At 46.9% G+C, this 26740-nt stretch overlaps 1 long non-coding RNA gene across 1 annotated transcript; it reads right to left on the reverse strand.

The window, feature by feature from the left end:
- Positions 1 to 67: 67 nt before the first annotated feature.
- LOC144313831 (uncharacterized) lies at positions 68 to 26675 on the reverse strand. Its single transcript, XR_013379447.1, has 3 exons — positions 25356 to 26675; positions 4585 to 4701; positions 68 to 520 (listed from the first exon to the last, which is right to left on the reverse strand). It is a non-coding gene; the product is annotated as an uncharacterized LOC144313831 (long non-coding RNA).
- Positions 26676 to 26740: the final 65 nt, after the last annotated feature.

Genomic DNA, 26740 nt, shown 5'->3' on the forward strand with positions numbered 1-26740 from the left:
ATAAATAAATAAAAATTTAAAAAAAAATTTATCAAAGTGAGACAGTCATTTAAAAAAAAAAAAGATTCTTTTACATTGGTGAGCTTCCTTGCGTCTTACGGAAAATGAAAGAAACTAACAAAGTTACCACTTTGTGCTTCTGATGATTTTCAGGAAACTTCTCAGCAAACACGTTTTCGGTTCTTCTTCCAAGCCCCACCTCACCATCTGCCTGTTTCTACTCCCTTTTGCAATCTGAGTCTGTGACTAAAACTCCTTAGAAAAAAGCTGTTCCCTGCTAATTCCTGTTAACATGTCCTCAGCCAATGAGTCAACAGGTATTTACTAAACAACTCTAGTGGACAGCCATCAGAAAAATAGCTTTGGCAAATTCTTACAATACCGAGGCATTGAATCAAGCTGTGAGGAGGCACAGTGGCAAAATGCAGAGCACCCCTCAGGGTTGTCCATCCATGTTGTAAGGTACATGGTATAAGGGAGGAAAAACTTCTTCTACACTCTGAAGTTCGTTCATGAGGGCCTGCAAATTAAACCACCAAAAGACATATTAACAGGAGAAAAGGCACACAATATTTATTAATATTCTTTCATGGGAATTCACAGAAAGAAGCAAAACTCAAAGAGGTGGTTAGACTTGGAGGCGTATATACCATTTTAACAAAGGAAAGGGGGTTTGGGCTTCAAAGGATGATAAATTATAGGGAAGTGACTAGGATATATATGGGGGAACAGATGGAAGATAAGTGTTACTTTAGTAACATCTGATTATACAGACTCATCTCAGTGCTGACTCTCTGTCTCCAGTGGTAAGTTGCTCTCCTCTTCCTGGTACAAGAGGAAATTTATGCTCTGCTTTTAGGCAGATAAGGGGAGGCCAGAGAACCCTTCCTGCATCTGTTGATCCACAATTGCCATCAGTCCAAAATAGTCCTTATTCCAAAGTAGCATATTTTGGAGTGGGATATCCTGATTCTTCAATGGCATCACCAGTATGTGCAACCAATGCTGACATTTTTCTGTTGGCACCTTATAGTGGGAAGTGTTGTTCTTTTTTTTAAGATTTTATTTATTCATTCATGATAGACACACAGAGAGAGAGAGAGAGAGAGAGAGAGGCAGAGACACAGGCAGAGGGAGAAGCAGGCCCCATGCCGGGAGCCCGATGCGGGACTCGATCCCAGGACTCTAGGACCGTGCCCTGGGCCAAAGGCAGGCACTAAACCACTGAGCCACCCAGGGATCCCCTGTTTTTTTTTTTTTAATTGAAGTATAATTAACATGTAATATTAAATTAGTTTCAAGTGTACAATAGAGTGGTTCAACAATTATATACATTATAGAATGCTCACCACAATAGTGTATCATGCCATCACAACAGCTAGTATCAAAAAGAAAAGAAATAACAAGTGTTGGAGAGGATGTTGGGAAAAGGAAACCACCGTACACTCTTGGTGGGAATGTAAATAGGGGTGACCACCAGGATCAACAATGTGAAGTTTCCTCAAAAAACTAAAGATAGCTCAGGTGCTGGTCTGGCTCACTCGGTAGTGTGTAGGACTCTCAATCTTGGGGTTGAGAGTTCAAGCCCCACAATAGGGGTAGAGTTTACTAAATAAATAAATAAATAAATAAACGGAGCATAAGGGGAAAAAAAAGAAACAAAACAAAACCTTGAAGATACCTGGGTGGCTCAGTGGTTGAGCATCTGCCTTTGGCTCAGGTTGTGATCCTGGGGTATCTGGGATCGAGTCCCACATCGGGCTCCCCAAAGGGAGTCTGTTTCTCCCTCTGCCTATATCTCTGCCTCTCTGTGTGTGTGTCTCACATGTGTCACATGAGAGACACATTTTATTTATTTATTTATTTTTAAATAAATAAAATTTAAAAAAAAAGAAAACCCTAAAGATAGAAGTACCATCCTACCCAGTAATTTTACTGCTGGGTGCCCACCTCAAGAAAATGAAAACACTAATTCAGAAAGATATAGGTTCTCTTTGGTTTACTGCAGCTTTATTTACAATACCCAAGATATGAAATCAAACCAAGTTTTCATCGATAGATGAATGGATAAAGATGCGACATATATATACATATATCTAAATATATAATGGAGTATCACTCAGCCACTAAAAAGAATAAAATCTTGTCATTTGCGACAATCTGGACAGACTTACGGGGTATTATGCTAGGTGAAATAAGCCAGATTAGGAAAGACAAATAGTCTTTGATTTCACTTATAAGGGAGAAGTGCTTTTTGATTATTAGTCATATTTTTCAGTTGAGTAAACCATGGCTTTGAGAGTTCATCCCTTTGTTTCTCTGACCTGACCTCCAAAGGACTCCATTCGACTACCTTGTGTAGTTCTACATCTCCACTTTCTTCCCTTCGCACTTCATTCACGTAGCTGCCACTGCTTTAAAAAAATCTACTCTGCTCCTTCCCTTCCTACTGAGGGTCCCTTGGTTTCTCCCATTACCCCTGAGAAAGAGTAAAAGAAACCGAAGAAGAGGGCACCTGGGTGGCTCAGTTGGTGAAGCGTCTGCCTTGGCCTCAGGCCATGATCCTAGGGTCCTGGGATGGAACCCCGAGTTGGGCTCCCTGCTCAGCAGGGAGTCTGTTTATCCCTCTCTCTGCTCACTGTTCGTGCTCACTCTCTCTGTCTCTCATTTTTTTCATGAGAGACACACAGAGAGAGGCAGACATACAGGCAGAGGGAGAAACAGACTCCCTGTGGGGAGCCCAATGCAGGACTTGATCCCAGGACCCCAGGATCACAACCTGAACCCAAGGCAGACACTCAACCATTGAGCCACCCAGCCACCCCAAATAAATAAATTAAATCTTAAAAAGAAAAGAAATGAAAGAAGAGACCCAAAGGTAGCTCAACTCTTGCCCCCGGCGTCCAGAACCTGTAACCTTGGCTCTCCAGATGCCCATGTCTGGGGGTTCAATCACAAGCTAGCTTTTGTGACTACTTCCTGTGTGAGGTCTCAAGGGTCCCTCTGAATCTAAACCCCCGTCCTCACTGCCTGGGGGGGCGCTCCTGATGACGGTTCAGCTGACTTGTCACATACACTGGAGGTTTTCCCCAAATGTCTCTAGATGCAGAAATCTGAGCACTTCTGGGCAGAAGTAAACTAAGGACCCACGGAATCACATATTTTTGGAGTTGGAAAGGCCCCAGAGCAGAGCATTTTTCCCCACTGTGACGCCGGCCTTGGGGGGGTTCTACTGATGAGGGCAGCAGGGAGGTTGGCCCTTCACGACAGTGGTCCATGGCATGCCGCAGACAGGAATCAAATCCATTCAGAGGCTTTAATCATATTTGTCTATTCTCTTCTGCCAATAATCCCTGATAGTGCCCAGATGTCATGATGTTATTTGAGTGGAATTAAACTGGACCGGCTTCCATTATCTGATTAATTAGAGTCGGCTTCGACTACAGTGACTAATAGGTCCAATCCTGTTAGTGCAACATTCTGCCCAACGGGCTGTGGTTACATAACATGGCGAAGGGCTGGTAGAGACGGTTGGTCTCTCTGTTTCTGGAAAAGTAAGTAATGAATTTTAATTTTGCTTAAAAATATATATGTATTAGCAGGGCAACTCAACAGAGTTGAGTTCAGCCATGAAAAGGAATGAAGAACATCCCACCACATGGATGACCCTCAAAACATTATGCCAAGTGAAAAGAAGTCAGATACAAAAGGTCCCATACTGTATGACTCCACTTATAGGAAACGCTCAGAATAGGGGACTCCACAGAGAGGGTCAGCAGATGGATGGTTCCCAGGGGCTGGGAGGAGGGGGGAATGGGGAGTGACTGCTTATTTAAGTGGTGGAATTTCTTTTGAGGGTGATAAAAATGTTTTGGAATTAGACAGAGGTAGTGTATGCACAGCACTGAGAATGTCCTGAATGCTACTGAATTGTTTACTTTAAAATGGTTAGCTGGGGCAGCCCGGTGGCTCAGTGGTTTAGCGCCCCCAGGGCGTGATCCTGGAGACCCGGGATCGAGTCCCACGGCGGGCTCCCTGCATGGAGCCTGCTTCTCCCTCTGCCTGTGTCTGTGCCCGTCTCTCTGTGTCTCTCATGAGTAAATAAATAAAATCTTTAAAAATAAAATAAAATGGTTAGCTGTATGTTACATGAATTTTACTTGGATTAAAACACACAGAGAGAGGGGTCCCTGGCTGGTTCAGTCGGTGGAGCATGCAACTCTGGATCTTGGTCTTGAATGTGAGCCCCACATTGGGTGTAGAGATTACTTAAAAATAAAATATTAAAAAAGAGAGAGAGACACACACACACAGGCCCAGAGAGAAGGAGCAAGAGCCAATCTCCAGGTTGCATGGATCACATTTGGCCAGCAATCCACATGCCCAAAGTTAGAGGTCTACACCCATACCTGTACACCTTATTGATGAGGGGGATGAGCAGCAGAGAGTGTATATCTGTCAGGGTCATACAGTTGAGCTTAGAACCCTGGCTTCCCCATGTCAGGGCTTTCCCTTTCCACTACTTTTACCAAGAGAATAACTATTTCAGGGGATCCCTAGGTGGCTCAGCGGTTTAGAGCCTACCTTCGGCCCAGGGCACGATCCTGGGGTCCCACGTCGGGCTCCCTGCATGGAGCCTGCTTCTCCCTCTGCCTGTGTCTCTGCCTCTCTCTAGGTCTCTTGTGAATAAATGAATGGAGTCTTTAAAAAAAAGAGAGAGAGAGAATAATTGTTTCAGTCCTTGAGATCATGGCTTCAGTAACCACTTACTGAGCGCCTACTACATGCCAGACACTGCAACTCAGTTCACTTGAGATCACAGGTAGCTTAACCAGCCCTTGTCTCCCCGGCGTAGAGTTATCTCGTTGGTCCCCTGCTAACAACCAGTTCTAATTTTCATCTGTAATTTTGTGTTAGTTCTCTAATAGGTCCAAGTGGCTTAGAATTTGAAAGTGTTGCTGTATCATTTAAAAGTGTTTTATGTGTGTGTGTTTTTAAAATAATCAGAAGACTACTGAGAGTAAATACATATTTGGGGCACCTGAGTGGCCCAATCAGATAGATACGCATCTGCCTTGGGCTCAGGTCATGATCTCAGGGTCCTGGAATTGAGCCCCACATCGGCTTCCTCAGCCTCTCCATCTACCCTTCCCCCCACCCCACTCATGCTCTTTCTCTCTCTCTCAAATAAATAAATAAATAAAATCTTTTAAAAAAATACTTATGGGGACTCCTGGGTGGCACAGGGGTTGAGGGTCTGTCTTTGGCTCAGGGCGTGATCTTGGAATCCCGGGATCGAGTCCCACTTGGGGCTCCCTGCATGGAGCCTGCTTCTCTCTCTGCTTGTGTCTCTGTCTCTCTCTGTGTCTCTCAAGAATAAATAAATAAAATATTTTAAAAATAAATACATACATACATATGTACATACAGTGCAGTATATAAATTTTTTCTCCCTTACAATTTTCTTAATATCACTTTCTGTTCTCTAGCTTGCTTTATTGTAAGAATATAGCATATAACACATATAGGATACAAAATACATATTGATCAACTGTGTATGATATTGGTAAGGCTTCCGATGAACCGTAGACTGTTAGTAGTTAAGTTTTGAGGGAGTCATGGGACGTCTGGGTGACTCAGTGGTTGAGCGTCTGCTTTTGGCCCAAGGTGTGACCCTGGGGTCCTGGGACTTGGTTCCCCCACAGGGAGCCTGCTTCTCCCTCTGCCTATGTTTCTGCCTTTCTCTGTATGTCTCTCATGATAAATAAACAAAATCTAAAAAAAAAAAAAAAAAAAAAAAGCTAAGATCTAAAAGGTAAGTACACTGAAAGAGGTGACGTAGCTTAAAAATAATCCTAAACATAAGCAACCAAGTAAAATAGATAATTCAGGCTTCCTCAAAATTTAAAACTCCTGTGCTTCAAAGGAGCCATCGGGGAAGCAAAAAGAAAATTCACGGGATGGGAAAAAGTATTTGCAAATCTTGTACCTGATATGGGTCTAATATTCAGAATACACAAATCACTCTGAACACCGAGAAGGCAAATAACCCAGCTGAGAACTGAGCAAAGGGGTTTGAAGAGATGTTTCTCCCAAGAAGATAGGCAATGCAATAAACACATAAAAAGACATTCAACATCATCAGTTACTATGGAAATGCAAATAACAACCCGGAGAGCCCACTGCCTGCTCCTGAGGACACCAGCAGCCCAAAGATGATAACCAGTGTGGGTGGGGAGTGAGGATGCAGAGAATGGAGCCTGCTCCTCCGTTGTTGGGGGAAATGTAAAATGCAGTGGGCCCTTCGGAGAAAGATTCCTCAAAAAGTTAAACGTGGTGTTACCATAGGACCCAGAAATTCCATCCCAAACCGTATAACCAAGAGAGATGAAAAAGTAGGTCCACGCAGCAACGTGTACAGAAAGACATGCTCACAGCAGCAAGGAGGGTGACAGTTAATGGGTACGAGGTTTCTTTCTGGGGTAACAAAAATATTCTGGAACTACATAGGGGTGATGGTGGTACGATCTTGCAATATACTAAAAAAGCACTTTAGGGGCGCCCGGGTGTCTCAGGTCATGATCTGGGGGCCCTGGGATCCAGCCCCCCATCAGGCTCCTTCTCCCTCTGCCCCTCCCTCTGCTCATGCTCTCTCTCCTGCCCCCTCTCAAATAAATTTTTTTTAAAAGATTTCATTTATTTATTCATGAGAGACACAGAGAGAGAGGGGGGCAGAGACACAGGCAGAGGGAGAAGCAGGCCCCATGCAGGAGCCCGATGTGGGACTCGATCCCCGGTCTCCAGGATCACGCCCTGGGCAGAAGGCAGATGCTCAACCACTGAGCCACCTGGGCGTCCCTCTCTCAAATAAATTAATAAAATCTTGTTTATAAAAAAAAGCACTTTAAAGAATTGAATTTTTAGGATACATGTATAATATCTAAAAACAACAACCCCCAAACCTAAGGCATAAATGACCCTTCTCAGCTTCTGAGAGCAAAGCTAGCTGAGAAGGAAGGGGTGAGGCTGGAACAGCAGGCCCCGGGAGTCCCGGGCAGGCGGCCCCAGGAGCATGGGGGGCACCCACCCTGACCTACCTACCCTCCCTCTTTCTCTGCAGGTCATTTTTTCAGCTCCCACAGTAGAAAGAAAGTAACTTCACCCGCAGGAGGGAAAGTAACCCCACCAACACTCTTGGCTGTGGAAGTTGTTTCAGACACCAAAAAACACACAAGTGACTTTCAGAAAGTGCAATCAACAAAATATGTATGTATTTTTCTCCACAGCAAAGGAAGGGAAAGGATAATGAGAAATCCTGGCTTCAGGAAGTGCTTACTTGCCAAAAGAATTATCGAAAGCATGTGGTCCCCGCTCAGTTCCCTGGATCTACGCACAAGTCACAAGACGACAGAGCGAAGCTGTGCGTGTTTACATGAAACAGGTTCCTCCGAGCCTGGCAGATGTTTGCTGCCTTCCAAGAGGGGCAATCGGAGAGCAGGTTTGGTTTCGGGGCGCTGCCCACTCGAGGAAGTAACTCAGCAAGTTACTTAAGGAGCATCCTGGGGGGGGGGTCACTTGGGTGGCTGGTCGAGCACCTGCCTTTGGCTCAGGTAGTGACCCCGCAGGGAGCCTGCTTCTCCCTCTGTCTGTGTCTCTGCCTCTCTCTGTGTGTCTCTCATGGATAAATAAGTAAAATGTAAAAAATAATAATAATAAATTAAATAAATAAAAATTCTTTTTTAAAAAAAGAGCATCCTAAAAAAATTTTTTTAAATAATAAAAATAAAAAAGGAGCATCCTCGGGAGATTTGCTGGCTTGGATCAGGTGTCTGAACCTGAGCAAAATAATGACACACCTTCTTTCCTAACAAAAGGAGATGCCCCTTTAGTAACCCTAGAGGAGGCCTCGGCTCTTAGATTGTTAACAGACCGTGGAACCTGCGAAGTACTTGAGGGGAAAAGCAAACAGCCTCTGGCTGGGCTCCGAGGTAGGTGTGGGCATTCTGCAAAAGGCCTGGGCTGCTCGTTCCACGGCCATTATCCTCCCGACAGCCACCAGAGCCAGCACAGAAAGTTCTAGAGAAGCCCTGCTGACTTGAGTTCATGATGCAATTATGTGGCACCTGCTGAAGAACCACACCCATCAGTAGGGGGGATCCTAAAGCGTTTCTCCAGAGGCTCCTGAGAGCAAGTAGCAGAGCAGGTCGTGGAGGGGGAGGGGACACCGAATACTTCAGGTCTGTCACTTTTTCTGTCTCTGGGAATCCGGCCCAAAGGTGAGACAAAGGTGGAGGCCGGTCGGGGCAGGGAGTGAAGAGTGTCTGCACGCGGACACAGCAAAAAGTTTGGGAACCAGAAAATTGGGATGAGACGGGGAGCCACGATGATCTGGTGCTGAAGAGCTTGACGAGTAGTTGCTGATACTCTACAGGATTTGCAGATTTAAAGGAAAAAAAATCGCCCAACGCCTCACGGCCTCAACCTGTAGACACCCAGAAGCAGCGAGGCAGGAGCTGAAACTAGAAGCCAGGGGCTCCTGGGTGGCTCAGCGGCTGGGAGGCTGCCCCGGGCTCAGGGCAGTCCCGGGATCGAGTCCCCGCAGGGAGCCTGCTTCTCCCTCTGCCTGTGTCTCTGCCTCTCTGTGTGTCCCCCCTTTAATGAATAAATAAAATCAAAGAAAGAAAGAAAGAAAGAAAGAAAGAAAGAAAGAAAGAAAGAAAGAAAGAAAGAAAGAAGAAAGAAAGAAAGAAGAAAGAAAGAAAGAAAGAAAGAAAGAAAGAAAGAAAGAAAGAAAGAAAGAAAGAAAGAAAAGGAAGAAAAGGAAGAAAAGGAAGAAAAGGAAGGAAGGAAGGAAGGAAGGGGCTAGAAGCCAAAGCAGCAAACACATAGGAGACTATCCTGCCTCCTGGCCTCCAACAGGAGCGCCTCGGCCCGTCTCCACCTGGGGCATCATGAGAAGGGCAGTGGCAAGGGTCTCTCATCTTAGTTTAAGTCATTGTCATTTAGCACTCCCCCCTCCCCCCCCAGGCTCTCTTCCAAGATCTTGGCCTTTCAGTTAACCTGAATGTGTCTTCGATTCTTTTTCCATCACCTTTCCCTGTAACCTCCTGGTGGTGTGTCTGCTTTCCGTGGGGTTCCCTCCAGGCCTGGGTCCTCTGAGCCCCAGATGTCCAGCACGGCAGCCCCAGGCCACGCACAGCCACCGAGCCTCCGGGACTAAGACGTAGCTAATCCACAGGGAGGTGTGCTCTCGGTGTGAAATACACCCCCCGTGTCAAAGATGAAGATGATAGATAGATGATAGATAGATAGATAGATAGATAGATAGATAGATAGATAGATAAAGAGATAGATGATAGTTTTTTTTTAAGATTTTATTTATTCGAGAAACAGAGAGAGAGGCAGAGACACAGGCAGAGGGAGAAGCAGGCCCCATGCAGGGAGCCCTACGTGGGACTCAATCCTGGGTCTCCAGGATCAGGCCCTGGGCTGAAGGCGGTGCTAAACCGCTGAGCCACCTGGGCTGCCTGACACTTATATTTTTAAGATATTGGTGACGCTTTGAAATGATACTATTTTGAGTATATTGGGTTTGATAAAATATATTATTAAAGTTAATTTAATCTGTTCCTTTTTCCTCTTTTATTTTTATTAAGATTGATTGATTTTTAGAGAGAGAGAGAGAGCATGGGGGGAAGATGCAGAGGCAGAGAGAGAGAGAAAGAGAATCTCAAGCAGGCCCCATGCTAGGCATGAAGCCCGATGTGGGGCTTGATCCCAGGACCCAGAGATCATGACCTGAGCTGAAATCAAGAGTTGGATGCTCAATCGACTGAGCCACCCAGGCGCCCCTCTTTTTACTTTTATAACGTGGCTTGCTAGAAAATCTAAAACTGCATCTGTGGCTCGTATTCTGTTTCTGCGGGACACAGCTACTATGAGCTATGAGCACACTGCAGAGCATTACGAATCTGTAAGAGACCGTAGCAGGCAGGGTCTCCAAACCATAGGCGAGCGCAAAACCGTTCCCCACGTAACATCTTGTTCTTGTTATATATTTATTCTCTTTTGTGCTTTTCCACTTTTTCATTCCTAATAGGTGGAAGTTTGCTGAGATGCTTAGTTTAGTTTGGTTACATCTGCATGCGAGGGACCCACCAGGCCCCTTCCCTTAACTTTACATTGTAGGCCCACTGTGAAGTACAGACCGGTTTCCATTTGCAGAAATGAGAACAAGACTCCTTTGCAAAAAGCTTTGAGATTTTCAGATTGCAGGGCCAAGGCCCGGCACCCCCCACATCCCTGAATGTTTGAGGATGTCTGGCCACGACTTAATTCCTATCGTTTTCAGGATACAGAGAAGGGAACACAGGCAGCTCCTCCTCCCCCCAAGGGGCCGACCTCACTCCAGCAAGGAGCATCCTGACACAGAACATGAGGTTGTGCTGCCTCCTGCTGGCCATAGTGGGACACTGCACAAACCCACAGGTAGGAAAACTGAAATTCAGTGCTTCGTTAATAGACTCCCTCTAAAGGGGGAAAAAATATCTTTTAAATATATCTGCAGTCCCCAGACTGAAAAGCACAATTCTAACTCATGCAGATGAAGAAGCTCAAACAGCAACCGAGACTTAAATTCTAGAAGGTGCCTTCAGTTTCCGTGGGAGACTCTGCAAGGCAGAGCTCAGGATCGTGCACCTTGCATGCTTCCCACGGTAAGTCTTGCAGTAATGATGACCTTTTGTCACGGCGTCTCTGTACTTAATTTTGGTGCTGTTTATTGCTCTGTTCTTACAGAAACATACTCTTGCCCTGGCTCTGTGAAATAGAACTTATTTCTCTTCTTTGCCCCTAAGCCTTTCTGGCACCCCCAACCCCAGGTTAGGGGAGGAGGTCTGTGCCTGGTCTCAGCGTGTCCTCATTCACAGCATCCGGTATCCCCTCCTCCCCAGACTCTGCCCACCTCCACCCCTGCACCTCTTCCCAAGCTGACTCAGCCTCTCTGTCCTCCCGGCGACCCCACCGCCTGTCCTTAGCTCCGTCGCCTTATTTGTAGGTTGCCTCTCTCACCCTCTAGACCTCAAGCAATTTGAGGACAGACCATGTCTTAGGTATTTCTGAATGATACACATATTTATATCACTGGAATTTAAAAATATGCTCAGCATTATTAAAGGCTTCAACTTGACTAAGATGTTTGAATCAAAGGTTTTCTGACCTAATAAGACATATTCCTAAACTGGAATACCAGATAGAATGTGAAAGATAAATGACAGTTACAGAAGCTGATCAAACCCTCTACTAGGCGAACACAAAGGAAGAAGCAATTGCCTCCAGCTAGGGAAGGAGGAAATGGCATTTGAGACTGATCTGAAATGATAAGCTATGTCTGTGGGGATGGGGTGGGGGTGGGGATGGAGTTGTCACATGTGGAAACTCTTCCAGAAAGAAGAAATACAAATAAAATAAAATACAAGCCTCTGGGACAGGAAAGCGCGAGTATCTTCTATGAGGAAGGACTGCTGTCTTTCCAGAGACAAAGGAGATTTTGGGGGAGACAGAAGGGCAGATGGGGCCAGGTTCCTGAGGGTCTTAAAAGCCAAGCTAAGGAGGCTAGTAGGATATTTTGGCCAGGCAGGGACTGGTGCTGGGGGTGGTGTTCAGAGAGGGTCTGTGGGCTGGTGGAGCACAGAAGCCCCTGGACCCAGGTGTCCAGCAGCATTCTACTTTTCCATGGGAGCTGTAGCACTTCTGGGAAACTCCTGGGTGTTCTCCTCGCCTCAGAGATGGTGGAAGCAGGCAGCAACCTCTTCATTCTAGAAGAACAAGGGTTCTCCAAGTGTGCCCAAGCGCCACAATCACCTGGAGGGCTCACTGAAGCACAGACTATTGGGCCCCACCTCCGAAGCACCTGAGTTGGGGGGCAGCCCCCAAATTTGCATTTCCAATAACTTTCCAGGTGAGACCAGCCTTTGAAAGCCATTGTCCAAGAACATCTCTCGGAGGAAAATGCTAAGTGTAGAACCCAATGCCTGTTCAAAACGAAGTACCCAGCTCGCAGCAAAGTGCCTGAGACATAAAAGGCCTTTCAGAAATAGAGATAAGATCTGTTAATAAACAACTGCCCCGGAGGATAGCAGGATAGATAGAGCCCCATTTTATGTGCGTTCATGGGAGGAAGGATTTGCTTCTATCTTCAGACAGAACAATACAGAGACTAGTGCAATAGACCTTCATTTTGTATACACATTTTCATGACTTTCCTTAGATTTGTTTAATGAAATAAAATGTTACGTATAGAGTCCAAGCGTAGTCACCAACTCAGGCTTTCTCCTCCTCTCTCCCTCCCAGAAGCCAGCCCGTCTTAGATCTGATATGATCCTTTCTTCAAGTGTTTGTGATGCATACACATATTCGGTAAGCATGTAGTAGTAGTTGATCTTTTTAAATGTCATGAATGCATCCCACAATGCATTTCATGGTGCACTTGTTCTGTTCATTATGTTTTTTTTTATTGTGGTAAAATATACATAACATAAAATTTACTTCTTAAACTATTTTTAAGCATACAGTTCAATGGCTTTAACTACTCATTTATGTTGATCCCATTAGAATTGTCTTAATAATTTATTTTTTTTTGTTTTAATAATTTAAACTGCTATATAATATTCCATGATCCAATATGCAACATCTATTTTTCCACCCCCATTTTGACAGAAGTTTTTAAAAAGATTTATATTTTTTATTTTAGAGAGACACAGAGAGACAGAGAGAGTGTACGAGGAGAGGGGCAGAGGGAGAAGGACCGAGAAACTCAGGCAGACTCTGTGCTGAGTGAGGAGCCCGAGGTGGGGCTCGATCTCATGACCTGAGATCACGACCGAAGTCGAAACCAAGAGTCAGCAGCTCAACCACCGACTGGGCCGTCAGGCACCCCCCCTTTAGATAGAAATTTAAATTATTCCCAATTTTTGGTTCTTATAAATACCCTTGTATAGGTCTCTTTGTGCATATACCCACTCGCTAGAGGATTTAATGAGTCAGAAGATACATGCACCTTCCGACTTTACTACAGAGCATCCAATTCTCTCCAAAATGGCTTCACTAATTTCTGTTCCTGCCATCAGCATCAGACAGCACCAAGTCCCCCACATTCCTGACCTCACGTGATCTTGCTAATTTTTGCCAATCTAGTAGCTATACAAGGGTATCTTGTTTTAATTTGCATTCTGCTGATTACTTGGTGAAGTTGCGCATCTTCTCGTGTATTAGCAACTTAGATGTCCTCTTTTGTGAATTCCGCATTCAGATCTTTATCATTTCTCTTCTGTCAGATTTTTTTCCTTATTGATTTGTGTGAGTTCTTCACATATTCTGGAAGGTGTTCCTTCGTTGATTACGAGTTACAAATATTTATTTCCAGTCTGTGACTAGTCTTTCACTTGGTTTAAGTATTTTTTCTTTATTATACAGATGTTTTAAATATTAATATAGCCAAACTTACTGATATTTTTCTTTATTATATGTGCTTTTTGTCTCATTTAAAAAAACTCCTTCTTGGGGTGCCTGGGCTGGCTCAGTCTGTAGAGCATGAAACTCTTGATCTCTGGGTTGTGAGTTCAAGATCCACACTGGGCATAGAGATTACTTAAAAATAAAATAAAATAAAAAAAGACAGAAATCCTTCTTGCTCAGGAAACATAAACTCTGATATTTCCTTTTATAAGTGAAAAGATTTACTTTTCTGGGATGCCTGGGTGGCTCAGCAGTCAAGCGTCTGCCTTTGGCTCAGGTCATGATCCCAGGGTCCCGGGATTGAGTCCCACATCAGGCTTCATGCATGGAGCCTGCTTTTCCCTCTGCCTATGTCTCTACCTCTCTCTCTGTGTCTCTCATGAATAAATAAATAAAATATATATTTTTTAAAGATTCACTTTTCCTCAATAAATCTTGTAATTACCTTGCAACTTGCACCATTATATTGCATTGGTTTTGTGTATGTGAAAAGCATTAATTTGATAAATACATACATTTCCATTATACCACTCCTACTTAGAATTTTTGGCATTTTTAAGCTTTCAAGTTAAAGCTCAAGCAACGGAAGACACCCTGGCCTCTATGCTCTCGACTTCTGCAGGCCTCTGGTATTCACCTGCCCCATTTCAAGAGTGAGGATGAGTATCTGGCACTGAGCAACGAGTCATAATAACTGGGCTTGCTTTGTGGGACATATAAGCACCTTGGACATGTCCAGGAAGTTCGGAAAGCGAGGCGCTGCAAAAGACAGGGCTTCCAGGGATCCCTGGGTGGCGCAGCGGTTTGGCGCCTGCCTTTGGCCCAGGGCGCGATCCTGGAGACCCTGGATCGAATCCCATGTCGGGCTCCCGGTGCATGGAGCCTGCTTCTCCTTCTGCCTGTGTCTCTGCCTCTCTCTCTCTCTCTCTCTCTGTGTGTGTGACTATCATAAATAAATAAAAATTAAAAAAAAAAAAAAAAAAAGACAGGGCTTCCTTAGCTGAGCGGGGTCTCAGCATCTTGACACTGAGGGTAACAGTGGGGCTGATGAGGACGTCACCACTGGCCAAGCAGGGCTACTTGCATTAAAAGATGTAGGCCTGCCTCCCCAGGCAGTGGGGGGGCCCTCTAGGTTTTCAGGCTGGGGGGTGGCATTACCTGTGCTATAGGATGGAACTGGGGAGATGTGTTACAGGGTTGGGACAAGAGAATGGAAGCGGCTAGAGACTTAGCGGCTCTCACAAAATACCATAGACTGTGGGCTGAAACAACAAACATTTTCTCCCAGTTCTAGAGGCTGGGAAGTCCAACATCAAGATGCCAGCAGATAGAAGCCACCCTTGTCAGGTGTAGACATTTGCTGTGTCTTTCCGAGGCAGAGAGAGTAAGAGGGCTCTGGTCTCTTTCCCTTCTTTTATTTTTAGTTAGTTTAGTTGTTTTTTTAAGAATTTATTTATTTGTTTGTTTATTTATTTATTTAACAGAGATAGAGTCTGAAAGCCCAAGTAGGGGAGCAGCAGAGACAGAGGGAGCAGGCTCAGTAGGGAGTCCGATGTGGGGCTCGATCCCAGGACCCAGGGATCATGACCAGAAGCCTAATCAGCTGAGCCTCCCAGGGCCCTGGTCTCTTCTGCTTCTTCTAAGGGCACTGATCACATCATGGGGCCCCACCTTCATGACCTCATCTCAACCAAATTGAAGCCCTCCCAAAGGCCCCACTTCCCACCACCACAGGAGGGAGCATCTTGGAAGGTAACAAAGATCCAGTCCAGAGACCACTGCAAGCCATTTAGGCAAATGAAACATGAATTTACGAAGAATCAGTGGAGAAGGACAAAAGTGAATGGATTCGAACAATATTCCGAGAAGTACGGATCCAGGGGAAGCCAGACTGAGCAGAGGAAATCACCACCAACAAAACCTCACGGGTGCACCTCCCCATCAAATGAATCACAGAATCTCCAGGCCAAAAAGGTCCTCAGTGCTTTTCTAGTACAACCACCCACGTGTGGCAGACGCTTGCCAAGCATCAAAATGGAAACATTCCCACTCCCTCTGGTGAAAGAGCAGGATACCACGAAGGAAATTTGAGCGGAGGAGGGCCAAACCTGAACACCATCCAAAACCAGACACGCTCCCTATATTCCAGATGTGGGTGCTCTGAAGGGAGTTAAAATAAAAACAACAGTTGCCTCTGCCATTATTTCTTTACTATTTTTTTAAAAGACTTTATTTATTTATTTATGAGAGGCAGAGACACAGGCGGAGGGAGAAGCAGGCTCCACGCAGGGAGCCCAACGTGGGACTCGATCCCGGGACCCCAGGATCATGCCCTGGGCTGAAGGCGGCACTAAACCACTGAGCCACCCGGGCTGTCCAATTTTTTTACTATTTTTCATCTTGGATCCTAAGTTCAAGTCTGGAGGCCCCAAGGCCACGTCCATTCCTGAGCACATGCCCAGCACGTCGCTAACACAGAGTGCCCGGTAAGGACAGTCACCGTCGGGGTAGGAGGAACTCAGTTTGTAAGTATTTTCCCAAGTGACCTTTGGCCAGAGGAGATAATTAGGGAAGATGGTGCATTTGGGGACAAAGGGTAAAAGTCTACCCTGGATGGAGCATTGTGAACAAAGACTGTGAATGAATAGCCTGCTCTCCTGCTTGAGGAACAGTGACTTCTGGTTAATTTAGGTGTTAGCTCTGGGCCCCACTTGAATTGAACCAATTCCGAGAATAGGAGACAGACAGGAAGCCTGGGACGTGTATCCACACACTCGGGCCTTCTCCACCTCGCTCTTCCTCTCTCTCCCTTCCTCTCCTGCGCCCAGCACATATGAAGGAGAATCTGGCTTCTGACAACCATCACTCATTACAATACGATCCTGAGCAGAGGAGAGAAGAGAGCCAGTGACATGTGATGCAGAAAAATGGGAAGAGATGTGCCCAAACCCAGGTAATCAAGATTCTTCTTTCCTTATGTTGCGGAATCCCTGCTGGACAGGAGGCTGGATGTGATAGAAGTGGTTGGGATAGGTTACCTGATAAGAAAGCAGGAGCAGGGTCTTTTTTTTTTTTTTTTTCCTTAAAAGATCTCTACACCCAACACGGGGCTTGAACTCATGACCCCAAGAACAAGAGTGGCATGCTTCACCAACTGAGCCAGCCAGGCGTCCCCAGAGCAGCTTTTCTTAAAAGAGAGAATTGAGGGAGCCTGGGTGGCTCAGTGGGTTAAGCATCTGCCTTTGGCTCGGGTCATGATCTCAGGGTCCGGGGATCGAACCTCACATGGGACTCCCTGCTCAGTGGGGAAGCCTGCTTCTCCTTCTGCTGCTCCTCCTGCTTGTGCTCTCTGGCTCGCTCTCTCTCTGTCAAATAAATAAATGAAATCTTTATAAAATTTTTGAAAAGAGAGAATTGAATGTTTGAGGAAAGAACTGGATAAACAATCAAGAGGGTACATCTGGGACTCAAGATTTAGGAGGGGGGTGGTCTACGCATTTTTTGAAATTAGATGCAAAACTTCACTCATTTTAAGCAGTGGAGACAGGAAAAGAGAAGGGTGGACCATGCAATAAAAGAAAATAAGCCGTTCCCCACCCCACCCCAGTGTTGTCTTTCATGCATAAGAAAAAGGGAAAACTCAATAATTTTGTAGCCTTAGATAATCTCAGGGTGCAAACAATGAAATCTTCACTTTACAGCACCGAATTAGTCCTCTGTGCTTGAGAGAAACAGTATTTGCCAGGGAAACAACCATGGCCTAGTGGGATCTTAGGGAATGTGGCTACATTTTGGGGGGTGTAGAGGCAGAATTTTGAAAACTGCCTCTCTGTGTGTGTGTCTCTCATGAATAAATAAATAAAATCTTTAAAAAATGGTACCTACTTCATTGGGTTGTTACAGGACTGAATGAATAAATACATGCAGAGCTCTAAGAAGAAGGCTGGCGGCACACGGCTTCTGTTTGACTGATTAAAGATTTTATGTATTTATTTGAGAGAGAGAATATGCAGCGGAGAGGGGCTGAAGGAAAGAGGGAGAGAGAGAAACAGAGAGGCAGACTCCCTGTTGAGCAGGGATCCTCATGCAGTGTTGGATCCCAGGCCCCCAGGATCGTGACCGAAGAAGACGCTTATCTGACCCAGGTTGTTTTAAAGATTTTATTTATTTATTTATTTATTTATTTATTTATTTATTTATTTATTTATTATTTATTTATTCATTCATTCATTCATTCGTTCGTTCGTTCATTTGAGAAAGAGGGAGAGCACAAGCATGAGTAGGGGGAGGAGCAGAGGGAGAGGGACATGCGGATTCCCGCTGAGCACCGAGACCCGGTGGCCCAGCAGTTTAGCGGTTTAGCGCCACCTTCAGCCCAGGGCCTGACCCTGGAGACCCGGAATGTGTCCCATGTCAGGCTCCCTGCATGGAGCCTGCTTCTCCCTCTGCCTGTGTCTGTCTGTCTCTCTCTCTCTCTCTGTGTCTCTAATAAATAAACAAAATCTTTTAAAAAAAAAGTCTGAAAAGTATCTGACATTTCCTTGAACAATGCTATCACTTTAAAGGGGCCACTGTTGGCTTTAAAATTTTCTTGATTCAGGTGCCTGAGTGGCACAGTTGGCTGAGTCAGAATTCGGCTGGGGTCAGGATCTCAGGGCCATGGGATGGAGCCCCGTGTTGGGCTCTGTGCTCAGAGCAGAGTCAGATTCTCTCTCCACCCTTCCTTTCTGTGCTCTCTCTCTCTAAAATAAATAAAGGGGGGCCTGGGTGGCTCAGTCAGTTGAGCATCCAACTCTTGGTTACAGCTTAGGTCATGATCTCAGGGTCATGAGATCGAGCCCATGTTGAATTCCACAATCACCACGGGGACTGCTTGAGAGTCTCTCTCTCTCTCCCTCTCAAATAAATAAAATTTAAAGTAACAAACACAAATATAAAAACTAAAATTTCCTTGACTCATTTTTTTGTCCTAAAGAATCATGCCCACGAAATGACAGGTTTTATGTTAGTTATATCTTTCCAATGTGTCTTAAAACAAACACATAATTATGAAAATAAAATGTTTCTTGCATGTACCACCTAAAATCATGCACACACACCCCTAAATGGGCACCGTCCTTGGAGAAACAGAGCCAGAAGTAGTGTAAACCACCTAGAGGTTTTAGGCAGGGAAAGAACATGGTCAGGATTGCCTTTGATAAATACCACTCCAGTGGTAGAAAATAAATGTTGCATATTGGATCGTGGAATATTATATAGCGGCTAAAATGCTGAAAACAATTCTGACTGGAAAAACATGAAGGACTGTAGTTAATGTCGTTGAACTGTACACTTAAAAATGGTTTAAGTAGTAAATTTTATATTATACATATATCTTACCACAATAAAACCCCCCATAATGAACAGTAAGTGCACCATGAAATGCATTGTGTGACGTATTCATGACATTTAAAAACATTAAATACTACTACTACACACTTACTGAATGGAAACAAGTGAAAATTGTAACAAAGAGGCCATAAGTTAGCACACTTCTGTAATAGTCAAAGTGAGAGATGAGAAAATGAATCAAGACAGGACCATGGGAGCAGAAGGGAGGGGAGGGCTGGGTGCATATAGCACCAAGGAGGTGAAAATGCTGGATGATAGTGAAGACAGTGAAGACTGGAAAAGGAAGGGGGGATTGAGGAGAGCCACTGGGGTAACGGCCATGGATAGCTGTCCATTCACCAAGATTGTAAATAAGGAGGAGAGTCGATAACATAGTGAAGGGAGTGGGGGTGGGGGTCGGGGTTGGAAGGGAATGATTACTTCAGTCCAGACCTGTTCTGTCCAGGAGAAACACCTGGTCAGGGACGCCTGGGTAGCTCAGTGGTTGAGCATCTGCCTTCAGCTCAGGGCATGATCCTGGGGTCCTGGGATCGAGTCCCACGCTGGGCTCCTTGTAGGGAGCCTACTTCTCCCTCTGCCTCTGCCTCTGTCTCTACCTCTCTCACACACAAATAAATAAATAAAATCTTTTTTTTTTAAATAAAATCTTTAAAAAAAAAAGAAACACCTGGTCAGCCCCCCCACACCACTTTCAGTGGCCAAGTGGCCAAGTTAAAACAAGTAGAAAGTAACATATGAAATTAATATTTTATATAATCCAGCATATCTGAATTATTAGATTTCAAAATGGACTGATATAAAAACCATTGAGATATTTTACACTCTTTTTCCTGTTTTAGGTCTTCGAATTCTGTTTTTTTTTTTTTTTTTTTTTTTTACACACCGAGAGACCCTCTCAATCCAGACATGCCAAGCGCTCAGTATTCCACCACGACAGGTGGCTGCAGTAGGGGACAGATGGCACAAGAAGGACATCAGGACAAACCTGATGAACATCGCATGGGGTGTGAATGGGAGTGAAGGATGGTGGAGGGGAGGCATCAAAAAAGAATAATATGACTGGCTGGCTCAGTCAAAAGTGCATGCAAGTCTTGCTCTCGGGGTTGTGAGTTCGAGCCCCACGTTGGGTGGAGAGATTACTTAAACAAATTAAAAAAAAAAAAAACTAAACTAAAAAAAAAAAAAAAAAAGATGATGAAATAGCCAAAGAGGTTAGGAGGAGAATGAGGGAAGAGCTAACATGAACCCACCCAGAGAATTTTAAGAAGAGAAGGAATATGGGCTTCACGGCCTCAGATGCTGCAGGGAGGTCCTCAGGACCAGGCCCATGGACTCCAGACTTAGCCCCACTTTGAATCCTGGCTCGACTACTTACTGCTGGGTGCTGTGACAGGGGCTGTAGATGCCAGCCCACCTTGGAGGTCCCCTGTAGTTTCAAGGACAGCATCCTGCCATGCACAGCATGCCCCCTTGGTCACCAGCCCACGCCTGACAGCAGGGCTGCTTTTTCCAGGAGGAAATTCTGCGTCTCCTCCTGTCCAGGGTGGGGGAGGCACAGGGGGTTCCCTGCCCCCAGGGACAAGTCTTAGCCAGTGAGGGATGAGAGTCTCTGGAGAAACGTCTCAGCCTCCCAGTCTGCAGGCGGTGTGATTTCGATGGTGTATTTGTTTTCTATCATTGCCCTGACCCAGGACCTATTACTACTTTGTGAGCACAGACACTTTTGTGATCGGACAGTTCTGTGGGGTTTTTTGTTGTTGTTGTTGTTGTTGTTGTTGTTAAACCAGACCTCTTTCAAATAAACTGAAAGATATCTCCATCTGCAAGGCCAGCTTGCAATTCATCAACAAGCACCAAGTTACAGATTTTGTTTAAGAAGTATGTTCAAAGGCCCATGCTTCTGAGGGGCAGGACCCGGGGCATAATGAAAGCAGACTTTTAAAGGGTCTCCCCTTACAGGGAGCAGTGAGTCCAGCAGGGAGATGGGGCCTCAGAGGAACTCCATGAACGGTCCTGCTCCTACCAGCAGGTGATGAGCCTCCAGCAAACACAGATCACCAACAGTGTGGAAGAGAGGGAGTTTGACAGGGACCTCACTGGGCAAAGGGCAAAGGATCTACCTGCAGGGGGCATTCCTTTCTGGAGGCTCTAGAGGACACACTGTGTCCTTGCCCTTGCTAGATGCCGGAGGCTCCTGATTCCCCTGTTTTGTGGCTTCTTCCTCCCTCATAGCTGACAACACTGGGCTGAACCCTTGTCACACTGCCTTGCCTCTAGGTCCCTCTTTTGGTTCTCTCTCCCACGTTTAAGCACCCTGTAATGACACTGTGCCACCCAGGTAATCCAGGATAACCTCCTTAAGGTCAAACATAGTTCCCTCTACCACCTGAATTCCTCTTTACCCTTTTTTAAAAAAAGATTTTTTATTTATCTATTCAGGAGAGACACAGACAAAGAGAGGCAGAGGCACAGGCAGAGGGGGAAGCAGGCTCCATGCAGGGAGCCCGATGTGGGACTCAATCCTAGGACCCCAGGATCACACCCTGCACCGAAGGCAGTGCTAAACCCTGAGCCACCAGGGCTGCCCGAATTCCTCTTTACCCTTAACAAAACATGTTCACACGTCCTAGGGATGGGGACGCAGGCAGCTGTGGGGTCAGGGGCATTAGTCTGCCTTCCAGAAAGGGGTTCCTGACAGTTTCCCAGCTAGATGCCAACAGGGCAGAGGCCACGGTGGTGACCCACTCACTTCTCTTGGGCTCTCCCTTCCCTGACTCATTTTGCCCGAGTCTTGCCTTGTGCTTCCTGAGAGCACCTCCCAAATAAACTCCCCTCCCCCAGATCCTCATCTTGAGATCTGATGCCTCAGAGGAACCTAAAGTAAGGTCGTGATCTTGGGCAAGTTAATCAATCTGAGCACTAGCTTCCTCCCATGAAAGCAAAATCTATCATAGTACCTAGCTCACGAGGCTGCTGGGGGAATTCTAGGGGTCTGTGTTCATAAAAGGGTCTATGTGGCAGGGTGCACAGTTAGTTAGCTACTGTTGGAGGGGAGGTGCTGGTGCACAGGGAGGGGCCAGCCTTGGACAGAGATAGTTCTCCCTCGGAGACCCTGATGGTCAGAGGGGTGGGGTGGGGTAGGGTGGGGGCAGGGTGGGAAAGCTGGAGGGTTTCCTCTGAGGGCATCCCTTTGCTTCTGAGCTGCCTCTGCTTCTGAGGGCAGTACAGTGTGGTACAGACTTTTGGGGACAATAATGAACATTCCCAAGAGCATAATTAAGGACTTCTGAGCTGTTGGGAAAGCCCAGTGGGCATTGGAGACCATATACTCGTCAAGGCACAATCTCTGAGCTCTGCATAGGGAAGATGGTGGGGGGAAGGGACAGAAGGCTGGACGTCTCAGGGTGGATGTGGTCAAAGGGCAGTGCGGGAGGCCAGGCTGTGGGGTGTACTGAAGGCTCCAGGCTAGATGGAAGGGGAAGGGGCCATTGTGAGAGATTGGTGACCCCCATATAGTGGAAGGGCAGGTGGCCAGGTGTACAGCAATGAGGGGACTACGGGATCAGAGGTAGGATGTTGGTGCTTAATATTCCCAGGGAAGGGACAGTTTATAGTGCAGACACGAGAACAGGTGGCTGAAGTGGTTTAGCTTTGAGGGGTCTATTAGACTTGAGGTGTCCATCACCTACCAGGTCTTAGCCGTGACCAGACAGTCCTCCCACCTGCCATGATGACAAATCAGGGACTGCTTCTGAACGGGCATGACTCGGGCAGGACTCAGGCAACATAGGGGAGTGACTACCCCAGTGGTGGTGATGCTGGAAGGCGAAAACCCTGAGTGAGAGTCAGGACAGAAGGCAAGTAATGTCACTGAGGCTGCTTTCGAGCTCGCAGAATGTGGGAGGTGGAACAGGCTGCCTCCTGTCCCTCTGGGTGTCTGAGAAAGCAGAATTCTTGAGGACAGCGTCTCCCCCGCGCCCAGCATCAGCATCACCAGAGGAGCCCAGTTAAAAGCATGGATTCTGGGGATCCCTGGGTGGTTCAGCAGTGTGGTGTCTGCCTTCGGCCCAGGGCATGATCCCAGGGTCCTGGGATCAAGTTCCACATCGGGCTCCCTGCATGGGGCCTGCTTCTCCCGCTGCCTGTGTCTCTGCCTCTCTCTTGGTGTCTCTCATGAATAAATAAATAAAATATTAAAAAAATAAATAAAAGCATGGATTCTTAGTACTCCTCCCAACATATACCTCCAACCGGTTCTGTTAGTTTCCTGCAGCTGTGGTGACAAATACCACAAAGCTGGGCGGCGTGATGCAGAATACAGAAATGTGTCCTCTCCCAGTTCTGGAGACCAGAAGTCCAGGTCAAGGTGTTGGCAGGGCCATGCTCTCTCTGATGACTCTTGTGAAGGGTCTTCCCTGCTTCTGGGGGTCAGAAGCAATCCTTGGGAATCCTGTGTCTCAGTCCCTGAATCTCCCAGTTCTCATAAATTATTGGATTTAGGGCTCAGCCTCATCTACCATGACCTCCTCTTAACTTGATGACACTCGCAAAGACTCTTCCAAATATGGCCATGTTCACAGGTGCGGAGGGCTAGGACTTGAACACATCCCTGGCTGGGGACACAATTATTCTAGAAAAAAACAGTTTATGACATGCGTTGAACAGGTGAGGGTAGACTATGTTCAGGACCATTGCAAGAGAATTTTGCAGTGAGGGGTGAGAGAGCTTGGGCTCAACTCTGATTAGAGCATGGGCAAGAGGGAATTTATAGCCAAGGAGCAGGGGTGGGGATCCCCGGGTGGAATTTACTAAGAGGAAATAACAGGGGTGGGGGCGATTCTGGCTAAACTGACCTAACAGGATTCTTGCTAAAAAGGCAGGCCAGGGTGTTCAGACATCACCTGGGGGATGGTGAGGGGTGGGGAACCTGATCAGATATATTGGGGGGAGTGGGATTTCGCTTAAAACTGGATTTTACAAGGAAGCATGTAGATGGGCCTAGAAGTTTCCAGAACCTGACTAAAGTTTGGTTAAGCAACGGATCTTTCTCACAATTCAACCCATTATGCCAGCTAAATACAATCTTTGGAGCAGGGCTGGAAAATACGTATTTTTAAACAAGGGTCCACGAGGTAAAGTAAGCCGGAAGAACCATTTTTTAGTTGGAGCCCGTAGGACCTGAAAACTCCGGGAAGACGGCTCCACTGCCAAAGACTTCAGAAGAAGGCTGGTGGGAGAAAAGCTGACCGGGGGAAGCACGGAGAGGCATGCATTTAGGGCAAAGAACGAGGGTGGAGAGATCCAGTGGATCCTCTGGCCCCAAGGTTGGAGCCGGAGTCCGTATGAATGAAGGCATCCCCGGCTTAGCCAAGAGTCTACAGCCTCTGCCCAGAAGAATTTGGCTCTAGCTGTTGTGGAGCTGCCCGGGGGTGGGGCGCCTGGGGGGTGCTGGGGGAGGAAGGAGCAGGTTTTGAGGATGCTGGCCTCCCACAGACTCTGCAGGGAGCAGCCTCCCGCTAGCCCTGCCATTCCACTGGCAAAGCCTCGCCAGCCTCTGTCCAAGGTCTCCTTCACTTTCATCCAGAACTCTCCTTTCCGGTTAATCCCACCACTTTCCGAGGCTTTAAATTCCATTTACATGCTGATGGCCCCACATTTGCATCTCAAACTCAGACCCCACCACCTCCCCCCTCCTCGGTGCCAGCTCCTGTTTGACCAATTGCAATCTGGCTAGGCCATCAGGCAGGTGCCTGAAATTTAACATCTCCAAAGCTGAACTCACCCCTAAACTTGTTTGACCTCCCATAGTTTCTTTTTTTTTAATTAATTAATTAATTAATTATGATAGTCACACAGAGAGAGAGAGAGGCAGAGACACAGGCAGAGGGAGAAGCAGGCTCCATGCACCGGGAGCCCGATGTGGGAATTCGATCCCGGGTCTCCAGGATTGCGCCCTGGGCCAAAGGCAGGCGCTAATCCGCTGCGCCACCCAGGGATCCCCGACCTCCCATAGTCTCTAATTCAGTTAGCATTACTACCCACCCAGCCCCCCAAAACTAGAAATCTGGGGGTCGTCTTCATGCTTCTTCCTCCAACCACACACTAAATGCCCTCAACTGCGTGCTTGACCTCCTAATTAGAGATTCGGCCTCTTTTTCCCCTCCGGGAGAGGGCATCCTCCCAGATGTGGTACAGCCTTTCTTACAAGCTCACCTTGTGAAAAACAAATCTGACAAAACTCTGCAGACGACGGCAGCAATACCAAACTCCCCAGCGTGACACATCATCTTCAGGAGGGCCCTGCTTACCTAGCCTGGAAACCCCAAACTCTTTTTTTTTTTTTCTAGTTGTGACTTTTTTTTTTTTTTTTTTTTTTTTTTGCTAAACCAAACCAAACCAAACCAAAAAAAAACCCTCGCAAACAAAACCAAAACCCCACAACAACTTACAAAGCGAATCTCAAAAGAGAGAGGGCACGAGGAATAAAGATGCTGCGTCCTCTTTCCCGGATTCCGGAGGTCTGGAGGGTTGCCTGGGGACCGTGTGTACAGGCATCTTCCCAGGTGATTCAGGGGCAGATCCAGGTTTGCCAAACCCCACGTTTGTGCCATCCTTACAAAAGTCCAACAACTCACGTTACAGAATCCAGGCTACTTTGTTGTTTTCCTAATGCACTGTAGAGGTAGCTAGAAAAGAAAACACACACACACACACACACACACACACACACGCCAAGACAAGGGCGGAAAAGCCTGCATCAGCCAGCCTGCGAGGTGACATCACTTCTGCAGCCTCACCGAGATGAAAACCCTGAGGAATCGTGCAGCAGGAATTTGTAAGAGCGAGGAGCGGGCATCTGCCCAGCCTGCCACGCTGATGCGCAGCAGAAGCACCTTTGGGGGGGGGGGGGGGACGGGGACACCAAAGTCGCTCCTGCCCCCCACCCCGATCCATTGAGAAAATGCCCAACCACCCCAGAAAAGTTTGGTCGGCATTCCCGCACGCCCCTTGCTTTTGCGGGAAGCCCTCCAGGACTCGGTGTTGGGAAGCGTCTGCCTGTACTTTCATCAGCGACGCTTCGGGGAGTGGAAAACCCGGAGAAAGCACTTTGACCGGCGGAAGCTCCCGGAGCAGCGTTCATTCAAACGCGCGCTCTCGGGCCGCCCTGCTCACTGGGACTTGCGAGGCGCAAACCGTGTAACCGAGGACCCCCTGAGCTCGCCCTCCCCGCCAGGCTCGCTGAGCGTTCAGCAAACTTTGCAGGAGGAGGACGTCTGCGGGCCCACCGGGGCTCACGTTAGCTCCCGGGCCGGCCCAGACAATAGAGAGCCGACCGGAGTCCCTATGAGCCCCACGCGCCGTGTAGGTCGTGTGCTTTTTTTTTTTTTTTTTTTTTTTTTTTTTTTTTTTTTTAAATCTCTCCTCTAGCAGAGGCGGCTCTGGCTCTGCTCCTGCCCCTCCTCTAACCGTCTGCACGGTCATTGTCTCCCAGTGCGACACGACGGCGGCGCCCGGGGAGCAGGTACAACGTCCCGCAGGGTGCAAGCGCGGTGGAGCCCGGCCAGCTTTTGGGGGAAAAGCATTCCCGGCCCCTTCCGGCGGGTCCAGGGAAAGTAGGTGGCCCGGGCGCCAAAGGCTGCTGCCAATGCAAGTCGCAACTTTTGAAATCAATCCTTTTTTTTTTTTTTTTTTTTTGCATCATGCAACGGATGCCACCGCCGCTCGGGTTTGCAACCCCCCACCCCTCCCCCGAGACCAATCATTGCCGCGCTCGGGCCTGCACAGCGCCCCCGCCCCCTTCCCGGGCCGCACGCAGCCACCGAGCCGCTCCGGC

This window comes from Canis aureus, chromosome 5, assembly GCF_053574225.1.
Source record: "Canis aureus isolate CA01 chromosome 5, VMU_Caureus_v.1.0, whole genome shotgun sequence".
NCBI classification, from domain to species: domain Eukaryota; kingdom Metazoa; phylum Chordata; class Mammalia; order Carnivora; family Canidae; genus Canis; species Canis aureus.